This window comes from Lissotriton vulgaris, chromosome 4_1 (assembly GCF_964263255.1).
Source record: "Lissotriton vulgaris chromosome 4_1, aLisVul1.2, whole genome shotgun sequence".
Taxonomy (NCBI): Eukaryota; Metazoa; Chordata; class Amphibia; order Caudata; family Salamandridae; genus Lissotriton; species Lissotriton vulgaris.
The window spans coordinates 235,561,902-235,576,651 of NC_141691.1; the positions used below are offsets into that span (position 1 = coordinate 235,561,902).

The window sequence follows — 14,750 nt, forward strand, 5'->3', positions numbered from 1 at the left end:
TTAATTTGAGCTGGTGGTTTCCGGTGCTCAGCACTAGCACTTAGTCATCAACACTAGCTCCTTTCATGATCGCCAGTTAAGATATGTTCATATAAGGTAGGCACGGGTAGATGAAGGGATTTGCCCAGAATCACAGGATGTTGCGCTGAGGCTGAGACTCAAACCTGGTTCACCAGCGCCCAAGTCGGCAGCTCTGGCCGGTACCCCACATCCTCTCCCACTATCATGGTTAGTAGTGGGTTCTGTTTCAGTCAACGCTACCAGGAGAAATGGGCTGGTGCACGCTGCCGCCTTAGGAGAGCCCCGGCACTTATTGTTTAACAAATTAATCAGTATTCAGAGTGAACCTATTTAGTACCTTTAAAAAAAAAAGCATTTAAAAAAGTTCCTGAGCATGTTTTAAAGGGTTAGCCCAATGCCAGTTTAAGTGGGTCATGACTCATGAATAATGTTATCGCATTTTAATTTTTTTATTTTGTACAGCTAATTTAATGGATTAGGGCTAAAACAAATCAGCAATCTTTAAACTCGAGAGTTAACTCCAACACCCGAGCTTTACAATGGTTTTCTTTTGTCACAGCCCTTGGGTAGCCAACCCCAAAGTGACTGACCCCAGAGTCATGGTTACCCAGATGCATGGTAAAAAACCCACTCCTGCGAAGTAGGAGCCGAAAATGTCACCCAACTAGTGAGTTGGGGCTAGCTTGCAAGTGGCAATTTTACTTGCTAGATTTAATAGCAGTTTTGTGCAAGTTCCTTATGACTTTCTAGTTTCAGGTAATGCAAACAAAAAGAACAAGCAAAGCCAAACAATAAAATGAGTGTCTTCTGACTTTGCTTGGAAGGTGGGAGGTACAGTGCCATGTGTAGAAAGGCTTCTCGGCCAGGTAACATATGTGGATGCAGTATACTATAAAAAAAGAAATTCAATTAAAAACTCAGTATTCGTTATGGTAAGCATTGGTTATAAGACCTTAGAAAAACCTATAAAATCACTTAAAAAGCCACCTTTAAAGTACCATTATGGTCACCAATTTAAACCGGAAAAAAACTAAAATCAACACTTTTGCTTAGCTCCTCTAACCAGTGCTGTATAATTAGCATGGGCTAAGGTTTTCTAACCACTGCTAGCCACTACTTGCATCTAACCTTGTTTTCATTACTGAATTTCATTTTTTTTATCATACACATCCAGGGTCTATGAAAGTATACCCTACCCAGATGTGCTTGGCTTTCACCCATATGCAGTGGTGGCTGGCCTTAGGGCTGGTCTGTGGGGAAGCCTTGCACCAACCCAGCAAAGGCAGTTATCCCCCATTCTATCTGCAGTGCTGATCAACAAAGGGGCCTAGTTGAGGCCATTCACAGCATTTGGTGAATACTAATCCTGCACATGACCTTTGGCCTAGCACATTGGGGTTTGCCCACAGGACCTGGCCTTCAGCTAGGCTCTGCCCCCAAATCTCCATGGGCTCCTGTGCACAATGGCATTGAATACCAGACCTGGCTATATTTGAATTTCTGCACACAGCTGATCCCAGTGCCCAACCCTCCTACAGCCTAAGGGCCAGACCCTCTCTCAAACCTTTGCAGGTGGCCAACCCCATCTGCAGACAACCTTCGGCGATTGTCTGCAGAACGTGGCTTTACATTACATATTACTTTAGCATTGCCTTTACACATGATGTCACTATGGATGCAGTATAATTTCTTTATTTGTGACAGGTCCTGTTAACTAATGATGTTAGGTTGTGCATTTCTGTGATTTATGTCTTTAACCCCTCGCATGCTTGTGACGGAACCGTTCCGTCACAAGCCTCGGGTGAGCTGTGCTTGTGACGGAAAGGTTTCGTCACGGCTCGCTCGCCGCGCCTGCGCGGCACGAATTCCGCGCCTGCGCTGACGTTTTAATGGGCGGGCGGGCGGGCGGGTTCGTGACAGAACCGTTCTGTCACAAGCACAGCTCACCAGCGAGCCGTGACAGAGCGGTTCCGACACAAGCACGGAACCGCCGCGCGGCCGCCACACCCCCTTAGCGCTGCGGCGGAATAGCCGCCGCAGCGAAGGGGTTAAATAGTCTGCTTTTGTAAGCAGTTCATTTGGTAGATAAGTTGTTATTTTCAAGGCGGAGTCATGATTTATGTGTTGCACAGCTAAACCTGGTGGTCAATTATAGCTGTTTTATTTTATCACTATCACTGCATGTTAAATGTGGTTTTAATTTAATTTTGTCAACACCTCTACTTGTAGGTTAATTTCTGTTCTTTTGTAATATCCCATTATTTGTGAATACTATCTGGCACAGTTATGTCATTCACACATTCCAGCATGCCGCAAATACAGACTCTCTTTTATCATATTCTTCAGTAGGGTATTGATATATTTAGCTCTTCCTGTCTCATGCGGCTATTAGAGGTGGAGAGTTCTTAGTGTCGCACATACTCCAAAAGTCTGCACCCAGTATTTACACCAAGCTGGCTGCTCCATACCTCAAATCTGTTACAAAAGAACAGAAATGTACCTAACATTAGGGATCCAGAACTGGTACTGACGAAAGCTGTGTGACCCTTGAGTGATAGGTGTTTGATGGAAGCATGTTGGGGCATATAAGCTAGAGAAAATAACAGTCCCAAGGAATGGCATTATCTGTTTTTAATAATGTCAAGGTACCCTGCAAATACATTGATATAAGTACACCATTGGCAATGTTAACTCCAGGATCCCACGCAAAAAATAAATATCAAAGAGCTCCTTTGGGTTTTAAGATGGAGCCCATACAGAGACAATAGGTTTGTGGATGAGGTCTATATGATGAAGCATGCTACTGGAAGCCCCAGTTGGTGAGTCCTCAAAAAAACTCTTAAGTGTGCCCCTATAAGGTTGGAGTAGTGAGAGGCAAATAAAAACAATGGTACTGGATCTCCTCACTACTGATACATTTTTATGAAATACTACAATTCCTATGAAAACAACTCCTGCTGTTCATTACCTTTGGTTGTGCACATCAGGGGTTGACTTCTGGCCTTGGCACTGAACCTGTCCCTGTGCTCAACTCCCCATGGCTTGCCATACCCCACTGCTTATAGCTTTCAGTCATGCCTAGCGCGAGTAGGCCACAGAGCCAGGCCTAAGGACAACCCTCTGTGGGCAACCTACCAGTGCTAGACTCAGCTTTTGTCTCTGCAATGGAACAGCCCTCTGCAGGAGTCTAATACTCCCTAAGTGTGTGTTTGGGGGGTCAGCCTCAAGGCTTGGCCTATTGCCAATGTGCAATTTTTCATTCAATAATTCAACGAAAGATCTAGGAATTTGATTGAGGGGCACACCTAAATTACACACATTATGGAATAAAGTAAGCACTCACCAGTATTTAACTAGAGAATCCTCCTTTGGAAGCTACTTAAAACAAAAAGAAATTGCAATACTGAGACATCATTTATATGAGAGAAAGAAATAGAGGATAAGGTCCAGAGAGGGACACCACCCTATTACGGAATTAAAAAGATCATGCAAATTGGTAAACTAGAAAAGAAGGGAAGAATTTTCATTTAAAAATGTATGCTGCACTAGATGCAATACTGAGATAAGAAAATGACCCACAATTTTCCTGGTTTATCCCAACATTAATTTGCCAGGCAATTGTCGCAAGGACAAAGTAAATACTGGGGAATTCTACATAAGGATCTGGTAATAGATAGAAAGGAGGAGAATGGACCACTAATCACTTCTGGAGGCAACATCCCTGATAAAAGGAAACTGCAACTACCCAGTGCGAAAACATATTCAAGACGTTCATGACAACAATGAAATATAGTGAGCTCTTTCACTATTGACCGAGTTGAGAGGAACTCACGAGATCAGAATAGGAATCTTGAACGGAGATGTCTTGAATCAAAATACATTTTAGTCACGTAATGATGTGTCCCTGATTGGTGAAATACAGAAGAATGCCTCTGGGTACACGCGTAATTACCCAGACGAAGTGTAATTACCTATCATATTGGCGTTAGAGTAAAATGGTGCATGATTTGTCTGAGTACAAATTATGAGCCTACTTGAACCTGATAGTGATAATTGAGAAAGTAACATTTGTTTGCCTTTATACACTATTTTATTCGTGCTCCAAGGATCTGTGCATATAGTAGTTCCAATCAGTGCTGATTGTGAACTTCACTATGTTTATTTTAAAAAAATATCTATTTCTAATTTCATTTTGACTGCTAAAATATTTCATTATATACATACTTAAGCTTCCCATTGATTTACTGGTGGGTCCAGTAGTGGAAAGGTCGATATAGTGGTAGAGCAATGTTTTGCTGCTGATTCTAATGGGGGTGTAACCTGTATACATTTTAAGACTTTTAAGACATGCGCCCTGCATGTCTTGAGTTCCCAACTGGAGACAGACAACATTGATCCATCGATCACGCACCTCTGTTTCCTCAAGTTAGAGGATACTTAATTTTTTGTGTATGTTTGGTGAAGTGGCAGTTTGTAGAGTGGTCCTTATTGTAAAAATTGTAAGTTCCTATGTGTGTTTTTGTATTATGCCTGAGGTCGTGTTCTCCATGAGGTTTAGGAGGATGCTCAAAATGTGATACGGTAAACTTATTGCTTAATTATGTGGTGCAGGAGGGAATGAAGAGCATATTCTTACCATTTTTTAGAAGAACCTTCCGAATTTCTTGTGATGGGATAGAGTGTGGATTTATATTGTAGTCTACTTGGTAATAGGTTGGGTGTCATGCAGGGTGGTCATATAGAGACTAAGCTCACTCTCTTCCTTTAAATGTAACTTCAGCTCCCTCCAATAAGCAATTTTCTGTTTTAAAAAAGCACATCATAAATTCTCATATGCTTATTCATAGTAGACAAACATGGTCCTTTAACCAGCATGTTATTGACTACATGACCATTTCTTTCATGTTAATATTAAAGAGACTGTCATGTAGAGCATTTAATATGCCCCATATTCACAATGGTAAATTTACACAGGTACAATTACTGATGTGTAAATCAAGTATTGCTCCTAGTCATTTCTTTCCACTTCTTTGCTGTTTACAATTTCTGAGTGAAGTTACTTCTAGGTACAGGCTTACATGTATCTAGCCCCTGCTGGATCCTCCTAGAATAGGATTTTCAAGGATAACGCTACTGCTTGTCATTTTTCACATATAGTTGGATGTCCCTGGTGTGTTGATCTCCCAATGGTAAAGTGTATTTACTAAAGTTTATTTAACTTAAAAAAATAACATGTTCCTAGAAAATATTAATGTGAAATAATGTTATATATGAAGGGGGGTCCGCTCCTCCGATAGTGCCTGCACTATCGGAGTAGCGGACCCTGCTACCATTGACATGAACTCTCCGTGATAAAGGGCTCCTTGCCCGAAATGCATTGGAGGAGTTCGCATTCATTTTCTACCCTAAAGGGATCAATACTACACATTGGATGGATATTATGTTAATATCACTGAAAAAATCATCATGAACATTATTGAATAATAAATAGTATTTGGACAACAACCTTTTGAATCATTTCATGATCACCTACGGAGTGCCTCACCTGGGGATGTATCAGCATTCCTATGCGTACACTACAAGTTCCTATGATCTATTGGTGTTTTGACGGAAACACCACCCACGAGTGCACCCAAACTTTATGTTTAAAGTATTTTATTCAGCATGACACACCAAGGCAAATACACATCATCATAGAGCAACCTATGTTCGCCAGAAAAACTCAATGTTCGTAGAAAGCTATAAGGCATAGGCCACACATGGTAATCCAGCCTAGCAATAGAGAGGGTGCATAAACCTAGTGTGACATAACATTTTAACACAAAAACTACCCCCCACCCCAACTTCCAGTCCACCCAAACCAATGACCCCCCACCCGTCGTCCAGTGCACAATCATCCTCTAGTATGTACCTCAAGGCCGTAGGTCACAAGAAAGGGGAGTCCCGTACCAATTCACCGGTCAGGTGTCGGTGGGCTTGTGAGCCGCAGGAGGCGGAGATATTTCGGACAGGTGAGCTCTCTGAACTCCATGAGCAATAGGGAATGAAACGGCTGCCAGAGTTCGTTAAATTGTGCTACGTCTCCAGCCACTACCAGCGAAAGCTTTTCCATACCTAGCACATGCCACAATCTGTGGAGCCAGCCTGTGATGGTGGGTGGTGTGACAGTGCGCCAGTGTATCAGAATATTCTGGACAGCAGAGCCTAGGGCGATGGCGATCTGCCTACCTCTTCTGGACCTCAGGGGATACATTAAATCATTTGGGAGTCCTAATAGGGTATATGCGGGGAAGCGCGGGAGTTCTATCCCAAAGTGGGAGTCTATTTCGTCCAGCACTTCCTTCCAGTAAGTGGCCAGAAGAGGGCAGTCCCACAGAATGTGCGTAAGCGTACCCCGATGTCCACACCCCCGCCAGCATGTGTCCGTCTTACTGCGGTCGAACTCGTATATCCTCTCAGGCATGTAGTACCAATATGTGGAGACTTTGGTGAATGTGTCAGTGAGGCCCATATGATAAGCTGAGTGACGCGCCCTATAGGAGATGTGGTCCCACTCCTTGGGACTCAGTGTTCGCCCGAGTTCCTGCTCTCATCTCTCCCTCCCGGGGTTGTGAAAGTGTGTAGAGGGTAGTTGTAAAAACCTATATAAGTCCGTGATCAGTTTAGAGTCCGATGTACGAGACAGCAGCCATCTCTCATACGGTGAGAAGAGCCTATCCACCGTTTCTCTCACTTGCGGCTGGAGAGCCCAGTGTCGGGCCTGCATATAGCGGTGCCTCTCGGTCTCGGGGAGAGAGAATTCCTGGCGGAACTGCGTGAATGGGATGACCCCTTCGGGCCCATACAGATGACATAAAGCTCTACATCCTCCCTGCCGCCAATGTGTGAAGGCTCCCTTCTCCATTGCGGGAGTATAAGCCGGGTTATCTACCAACGGCGAGAGCGGTGACGGAAACGAGGTAAGGTCATACTTAAGGCAAGTCGCATCCCAAACCCGCAGAGGCACCCTGGTGACAAAGGAGGCGTAGAGATTCCTAGGCCGGTGGGACCGGTGCAAAAACGGCACCTCTTGCAGCGGCTGACCTGCCACTGCTTGGTCCTGGAATAGCCAATGCTTATCCGACTCCCACCTGCACCATTCTACAAAATACCGCAACTGTGTCGCTTGAAAGTATTTACGGAAGTCGGGGATACCCAGACCTCCTGCTTCAGGAGACAAAAGGGAGAGGGCCCTGCGTAGCCTGGGTTTTTTCCCTTGCCAAATGAAGCGCGCCACATCCGACTGTAGCTGTGGCATCCACCCCATCGGAGGCTGAAGCGGCAGAGCCCTAAACAGGTAAAGAACTTGCGGCAAAATCGTCATTTTTATGGCTGCGATCCTTCCCATCCAGGAGAGTATGCTGCGGTTCCACCGGCCAAGTTCCTCGCTGATCTTCGCCCCCAAGGCCGTGTAGTTAGCCGAAACCATAGCCGGTAACGTGGGCGCTATCTTAATCCCCAGATACGGTACCGTCTCCGAAGACCAAAGCAAGGGGAATCTGCTCTGTAGGTGAGCCCTGGTGGCCGGATCTAGGGAGACATCCAAAGCCACCGACTTCCCCACGTTCATCTTAAAGCCTGAGACCGCGCCAAATGCATCCAGTTCCTCCATACAAGCTGGCAAGGCTGTCCGGGGCGTGGCTAACGTAAAGATGACGTCGTCCGCGTAGAGGCTAATCGCATGGGTGAAGCCACCCATCCGTATCCCTTCCACCGCTGGGTTAGCCCTCACCCTCTGAGCGAATGGCTCCATGTATAAAGCAAAGAGCAAGGGTGAGAGTGGACAACCTTGCCTAGTGCCTCTCTCAATGGTGAAGGCCGGGGAAGTGTGTCCATTCACGCGGACCACGGCTGTTGGCTCTTTGTAGCAATTGAGGATCATGGAGCGAAACTTCTCTCCAATGCCCACCTCCACCAGCACCTGTTCTAAAAAGGGCCAATGTACTCGGTCGAATGCCTTTTCCGCGTCAACCGCTAGCATCATTCGCTCTCCAGGGATCCGAGAAGCCTTCTCCAGCAGGTGGACCACCCGCTTTGTGTTGTCGACCGTCTGCCTCCCTGGGACAAAGCCCGCTTGATCCGGGTCAATGAGACCGGGCAGGTGGGGCGCCAGGCGACTGGCCAGGATCCCGGTATAGAGTTTTAAATCTACATTCAAGAGGGATATCGGTCTGTAGGACCCACAGGATTTTGGGTCTTTCCCTGGCTTAGGGATGACCGTGATGGAGGCCCTCAGAAGATCAGACGGGATGGCTCCAGGTTCCGCAAAGGAGTTGAAAAGGCGGGTGAGGTTAGGGGCTAACGACGTGCAAAACGTCTTATAAAAAAGGGCGGAGTAGCCGTCCGGGCCCGGAGCTTTACCGTGTTTGAGTTTGGCAATGGCCGACACCACCTCCTATATTCCAATGTTCCTATTCAGGTGGTCTGCCTGCAGGGGTTCCAGGGACGGCAAGGTGACCGATTCTAAATAGGAGGCCGTGGCCGTTGCGTCCGGCGGATCGCCAGCGTAGAGGTTCTCGTAGAACCCTCGGAACACGGCCGAGATACGGGCATCTTCCATCTCCAGACTTCCCGTGGGGTCGGAGATCTCCTTCACCACCTGGCTGTGTCGGGCAACCCGGAGTCTATTGGCTAGCAGCTTACCACTACGATCACCCCCGTATAAAAGGCGTGACGCAGCTGGAGAGCCGTGTATTCTGCCCGGTCCATATCCAAGGCCGCCAAAAATTTCCTTGCCTCCTTAAGCTGGCGCCAAATCCTCGGTGCCCCCGTCCTACGATGAATCAACTCAAGCTCCCGAACCCTATCCGTAAGCTCATCCCTCTTAGCCCTTCGGTCTCTGTTGTCGGCAGCGGAGATTGACAAAAACTCCCCCCTGAGGACAGCCTTCAATGCTGACCACTGCGTAGCCCGGGTGGTATCGGCGTTATCATTGTGAGCCATATAGTCCCGGAGCACTTCTTCAATACGATCCACCACCATCTTCCTATGTAGTAAAGTATCCCAGAGGCGCCAAGTCCTCGAGGGTTGAGTGGCAGGGGGCAGACACAACGAAGCCTCCACCGGAGCGTGGTCCGATAAGGACAGTACTCCGATGTCCAGCAAAGAGACCAACGCCTGCACCGGTGAAGTGACTAAAAGATGATCTAGCCTCGCATAGGTCTTGTGCGCATGAGAATAGTCGGTTTGCGTTTCTGTAGTGTAACCACAGAGAGATCCTGAAAGAGGGCCACCCGGTGACCCCTGAACTCCAGAGAAGGCTTGGTCCGGGCCACCCGGAGGATCCTCTCCTTTAAGGGGTAGTCTGGTAAGTAGGCCAAAAGATCAGGAGGGGGCGCTGGTGATCTGCGCCGCGGGCCCACTCTATGCGCCCTGTCGATTCTAACAAGAAAGTCGGTCGGCTCTCCCAATATTTCCCTGAACGGATCCTGCAGGTAGGCCGCAGCGTCTTCCTCTTCCTCTCCGAGAGGCACACCCCGGACCCGAATGTTGTTCCTCCGGGAACGGTTCTCGAGATCCTCCACGTGCGATTGAAGATCGATTTGTTGGTCCCGAAGCCGTATCACTTCTTGTTGAAGCTGCGTGAGTTCCTCATCCCGGGCGTGTCCGGCCTCCTCCACCGTAGCCACCCTCTCTCCCAGGCCATCGACCTCCCTCCGTATTTCTCGGACCTCCCCCACAACTTCCTGCTTAAGTGTCTGAAAGTCCTCGCGGAGGGTGCTAAACAAGGATTCTAGAAAGGACCTGGTGACCGGCGGCTCCCCTCCACCTGCCCCCTGGGAGCTGCTCGACTGTCCTGGGGAGTTCTGTCCTCGGTCTTGTCGTGCTGCGCCCCTGCTCAGCATATCCGGTAGGGTGCGGTCACCCTTCTTGTTCCCCTTATTGCCGGCCATTCTGAACAATATTCCGGAGTCTGCAAACACCACTGGGAATACCAGAGAACACCGTGCCACTGGACCACCAGGCAGTCGGTCAGCCCCAGTCTCCCGAGATCCCTGCGCCCTTATGCCGTCTCCAGATGCCTGTTCTGGCCCAATCCGGCCAGCCCCTGGGAGTCAAGCTCCAGGCGCCGGGCCCGACCGCAGGCAATGACGGGGAAGTGGTCCACCGGAGCCCCGCACCACTCCTCCGAAGAACCCAGACCACCACCAGGCCCGCCGACCCCTCCTAGGGCCACGCCAATGTCCTCCGCCACCACTCGGACCAGGTGGGAGCAGGACCTCACGCTCCAAGGCCGAGTATATCCCAAAGGCTATTGAGGCCCACCGCCGTCTCGCTGTGCCACTGCGCCGCTAATAATCTTGACCAGCCACCTACCAGATCGGCCGGCCGGCGTCAGTCCCCCCAAGGAATATCGGAAGAGGGCCGGGCGGGTACGCTTCCACCTCCGCCTCCGAGGCCTGCACCACACTAACAACTCAGGGCCCTCAGCTGTGGCGTCGCATTGCCTCCCTCGCCAACAGACCACGCAATCCTCAATCTCCCAGTCCGACGTGCTCCTCACCTCTCCGGCTTGGTAGGGTCAGGGGGAAGGGCCCCAATCCCCCCCGCCAAGCTGCTCACAGACTCCTGGCAGGCCTCCATGTCTGAGCACCCCCCCTTGGCGTGAGGGCCGGCAGCGAATCACCCCCGGTGCATGTCCACAATGCCTCAGTCACAATTCTCCCAGATCCACCCCTGGGCACCGGAGAGGCAGCGCTGGTCCTCTGTTTGTGCGCCCCTCCTCCAATTCACTCAGGCCTTCTGCAAAGGAAGCCGGGGCCTCGCGTAGGTCAGCTGCCCCGCCGGCCGCCGGGGACGCAGGCGGCCCCGAGTGGCCTCACCTTCCTGGAGGCGGGTTCCCGTCACCTCCGGGCCGCCGGGGAGGGCCGCCACTGAACTGTTCTCGAGTCCCACCAAGCCCGGGGACTCACCCTGCACCACCCGGCTCTTCCTCCCGGCCGCGACTCGGCCCCGCTCCGCAGTCGGTCCCGTCCCGGACCCTCAGCCGCCCGTGTCTCCGCTTGTGAGGGATATTGTGCCCGGCTCCTCACGGGTGTCCGCCAGCCCCGGCAGGGCTCCTCCGCTCCGGTCCTGGTCGAATCCGGCACCCCAGGGCAGCTCCCCGGGCCCAGTCAACTCCGCCTGGTGAGCTCAACACCACTTCCGGCCGGACTCGAAGGCCGTCTCCGATCCCGGCACAGCTTCCAGAGCTCCTCAGTGGCGTCCCCAAGGCTCGTTGCTCTACGGGGTGAGACACTTGAGTTCCCCACACCTTCCGCTGCCGATAGATCGCAGCGTGGGGGGAGATCAGCAGCACTGCAGTAGTGTAGGGGCCCTGGTGTGGAGGAGATCGCGGCAAGTGCGACCTCTTACACCGCCACCTTGGCCACGCCCCCCAAACTTTAAAAAACTTTCAAGAACCGTACCTAAACCTGCAGTGCACCACCTACTTCCTTTTCTATGATATGTTCTAGGACATCACTGATAACTTCACTGCAACATCTGAAATTACATAATTAATGGCAATATTGTGCATGGTGGGGTCGCAAACTAAAATCACTGTAGGGAGTGAGTTATAGCGAGTTGAAAGAACCATAACGGGTGAATTTCAGTCGTTTTTTGCATTTAACATGTTATGTTGTTACTGAAATTTTCACCTAACTATAATGTTACTTTAACGTTTGGCTTTTTAAATAAGTATAAGAATATATATAAAATCAAAATAAATTTACTTGCTTAGTATCATTTACAATGGGTTGCTAATTTAAGTTCCTGTTGCCATTATTTTCCATGGTAGTGTGTTGCAGTACCTGTTAGTCGCCATTTGTGATGCTGACCTAGTCCACTTACAACTGTTTTGAAACCTTTTTGGCTGTAGAAACTGTACAACTGAAGTTTGTGAATAGCAAGGGTCTCCCACTTGTTTAGTGACTATTTTATTTTTAGATGTCCATCCCTAAACATTTTCTTACCCCTTCCTAAACACCTCTGTGTTAGTGTTCCACATTTTCCATCCTTTCCCTCTGTTCCTTCCATATTTACATGTAAAATGTAGACCTCTATCTGCTGAGATCTCCTCACTCATGGCAGAGGTACCACATGTAAAAGATAGAATAGGCAGAGGTGGAGAGCTCCACCTATTGGTTAGTGAATTTAATTTTGTAGTATTTTGTAGTGCTACAGTAGTACTACTGTCGTAAACATACTCCAAAATGCAGTCAGCGAATATGCCTCTATATAATCCAGAAATTATTTTGTAGATGGTGCAAGACATGGACTTATTCACCGCTGCCCACATGTCAAAACATACTTTTTAAATCTTGTAATAGAAAACTGAACCAGGCCTTAGAGACATGTAAGTGTGCACCTAGAAGTAAGTAATTTTACGCGTGGGAATCATGAACCTTAAAAAGTATAACGTTTTTACATGTTGGTAGCAAGGAGTACTTGTTTTGATTGGGCGGAAGTTATGTGCTTCTATAAAAAAGTGCTTGCCTTCCATGAAGCTGTGATAATTTAGTTTATTGATACAGCTGACTGAACAAGAAGCAGTATGGCTGTACAAGCTTTGACGTTTAAGGCATTCAGATGAATACTGTGTGTTAAATAACTAGATCATTTACCGTGTTTGTTTTTCTCCATCTGAAGCACAGATGGGCAGAGGGCAGTCATTAACATTAGACTTCAGAGTGCAGTTTTATGTTTGAGAGTGTCACGTGGCTGATAGGAACATTGTCGTTTTTCACTCACTTAGCATGAGCACGTTGCAGCTTGCCTGCTACTTTGCACACATTACTACACGTCTTTATTTTTTGCAATATTTTCAAAGACTGCTTTCACTTGAGAACTCCTTCCTGTGTTCACTCTCTGCATGTTCCTGTGATTTTGGCTTAACATTATCTGCAAGGTTGAACAACAATGCCCCTTGTTATGTTGTTCTGGCCAGACCTTAGCCCTTAGACAAAACATACCAATGCAGCTGTTGTTTGGACAGCATACTTGGGTTTTTAGTGGGGTGCACAAATACATTAGACACTCTTGGAGAGGGACCTATCCAGGGAGAGGAGCACCCATGATCTACCATCTATAGGCTAAGGTATAGGGCCTGCTGACAAAGCCCAGAGATCTTCTATTATATAATAATACTTCTTCTTAGCAAGGGGGGGAGGTTAGGCACTATAGTTGTTTCTCCATTGTCCCTTCATGATGACATCTCCCTTCATGATTTATGGACTGACTTCTCTGCTGACAATATTTGTACCATGCATTTTGCTGCTTGTTGTTGCGTGCATAATGCATGTTAGGGCACGCTAGTTACAATAAATATTTTAAACTGTTTCGTGTCTCCGTCAGATCTTATTATGGACGAGTACAAGAGAGTGAGCGAAAGGGTGTGTCTTGTTATCGCGATTCCTGAGAGAGTGGGAGTGTTGTGTTCTGGGGTGTGTAACCATTTGCTTTTCTGTAAGTGAGTAGGAGAGCAAGTGAGACACTATAGCTAGTCAGTCTTGGGTTTGTGGGTACTGAGTTGGTGTGCAGACTCAGTCCCTATACTCCAAGGTCCCATTTCCTGTGCATAGTTCTGTATTTGTGTAGAACCCCTGCAACAAAAGCCCATGACAATACTAATCATTATGAACACTGAGTGTGTAAAATAGGCCACACCTCACAAACAAGTAGCAGATAAACTACTAAAGATTATATCCTGGAATGTATTTGGGCTTAAGAAAACTATAAATTACAGTGATGCATTCAAGTTCTACCAGACTGAGGACCTGTTCTACTTACAAGAAACCTGGTATTGTCACAAGTGCTAATTCTGAGTTTCATAGAATGTCAACATCCAGTCAGAAAGCTTAACATATACGGGAGACTGTCTGGAGGCTTATCAATTGATGTCAGTTCAGGTGCTGATGGTAACTACGGTTAAAATACCTCTCATTACAAGCTGTCCACTTGCAAGGCTTGAAGCTGCAAGGGCCCACAACTGTGATTTTACACCTAAATGCGTCTTTGAACTGCAAGGACAGTCCAAGTATGGGTAACAAGAGGGAAGCTGTCTGGATCTTGGAACATCTACTTCATGACTCTCCTAATAATGAGTCAATAATAGTCAGTGATGTTTAACACTCGAAATGTAGCCAATAAGAATGTGGTAAACTCACTAGTGGACCCTGCTGGCAATATTCTAACCACATTTCTTAAGACACAACCCTGTAACAGTGGGTGTAATTGTATTCTTTATAAAATAATTTTAAAAAATTTAAAAAGACACATCGCTCAAGGTCTGCACATGAGGCCAATTTCTCTTGAACATGTCCCAAATCATATAGTAATATCTCGACCTTAGATTACGTGTTCATGAGCAACCCTCTTTTCAAACAAATTGTGGACTCTGCAATATTACATCAGCAGACCAGTGATCACTTTCCTCTTACTGTTGTGATCTCCCTCCAGTCACTCCAGGCCACAACTCCTAAATACGTTGGGATCTCCTACTGGCGGAAAAATTCAAATGCTTACACAAATGGTAAAGTGGAAGAAAATAGATATGCCATTCTTGGTAACATTGACCAGCAACAACTGCGCTTGCGGGCTCACAGTCTTAAAATGGCAATCAACAGCAGCAGACCTGTATCAACAGCTTCAAGGCAGGCCACTTGGCACTCAGTCGGTTATCAAGGAAAAGGTGTGTTGCCTGCCAAAAC

The 14,750-nt window shown here is 47.6% G+C and overlaps 1 protein-coding gene across 2 annotated transcripts in view; it reads left to right on the forward strand.

Annotated features, from left to right (window-relative positions):
• Window positions 1–14,750, forward strand: part of IL1RAPL2 (interleukin 1 receptor accessory protein like 2) — a 1,345,334-nt gene that overhangs the window by 958,006 nt on the left and 372,578 nt on the right. The window lies entirely within an intron of this gene.